The sequence below is a fragment of the Uloborus diversus genome, chromosome 8 (genome assembly GCF_026930045.1).
Source record: "Uloborus diversus isolate 005 chromosome 8, Udiv.v.3.1, whole genome shotgun sequence".
NCBI lineage: Eukaryota > Metazoa > Arthropoda > Arachnida > Araneae > Uloboridae > Uloborus > Uloborus diversus.
In genome coordinates, this window is record NC_072738.1 from 158,823,165 (window position 1) to 158,824,496 (window position 1,332).

The following is a 1,332-nucleotide window of genomic DNA, read 5'->3' on the forward strand; positions in this document are numbered from 1 at the left end:
TTTCAGGCAAAGAAACAGCCTCTGGGAAAAACATTCTCCAAAACATAAACATCAAACATTTTCTTTTTTGAATAATTATCATTTTGAGTTCTAACTTCACGGACCAGCTGACAGTTTGGGGTTACATGTTTTAACAAATTACTAGTGCTTAAATATTTCAACTATCAGTACCAGACTCATTATATATTATAACCTTTAAATTTTAAAGCCCTTTTTACTTCTTTCACAAAAAAGTAAGTATTGTATTCGCGAAACAATTTTCACCCAAAAATCGGCCTTAATTTCCATTTTGCTCACCCCCAAATGAATATTGAGTTTTTTTTTTTTTCAACCCGATCACACGCGGATAAGTGCCTAAGAACATATAGACACCCGAAATATCCATTTTGACGTTCCCCGAGTTAATTACAACGAGTTTTCTCGTGACGTCTGCATGTACGTATGTATGTCGCATAACTCAAGAACGGAATGTCCTAGAAAGTTGAAATTTAGCACGTAGACTCCTAGTGGGGTCTAGTTGTGCACCTTTCCTTTTGGTTGCATTCGGATGTTCCTAAAGGGGTCCTTTGCCCCTTTTTTTGGGGGGGGGGGATTTCTATGTAAACTCAAGTGATGTAATAATTTGTCGGACACTTGGCAATATATCGCCAGTATTTTGGTCGCCAAGTTTTGTCGCCAACTTGGAGACAAATTTGGCGATTTTTTTTAAAATTTTTCCACTGTTGTTGATATTTAAAGAGTAAGCAATTGAATCACATTAAAATTGCCAGTAATGGGGAAATGACATTAAATTGGAGTAAAAGGAAGTCATGTGATGCACACATCAGCTCGTTTATGTTTGCTATTCAATGTTTTTTTAATTCTGCTCGTAAATGTTGTTTTAGAATTTTTTCACTTATTTTTCATCATAAAACCAGAGTATAGGAACCACTTCTATGAGCCCCATGTCCAAAAACATTTTTACGTAGTAAAAAAAAAAAAAAAAAAAACTTTATTGTTGGAAGCATTGCATTTTGCATGGCCAGAGTCGCATCGCAGATCTTGAGTAAAGAACATTCCCGTATTATTTAACTTAAAATCCCAGACATAATTATGTCTAAAAATTAAATTTCATTTGCTTATAAAGTAGCATTAAATTATACATTTGTATTTCTAGGGATGCACTGGTTCTGTTGTTTATCACTTCTTCATAAGTGAAAAATAATTAACGTAGCGCATCTCCAGAAATATAATTATTCATTAATGCTATGTTATAAGCATACTCAAGATCATTTTAATCTTAATTATCTGGATGAATAAAGTAGAATAATACGGAAAGGATCTTTACCAAAG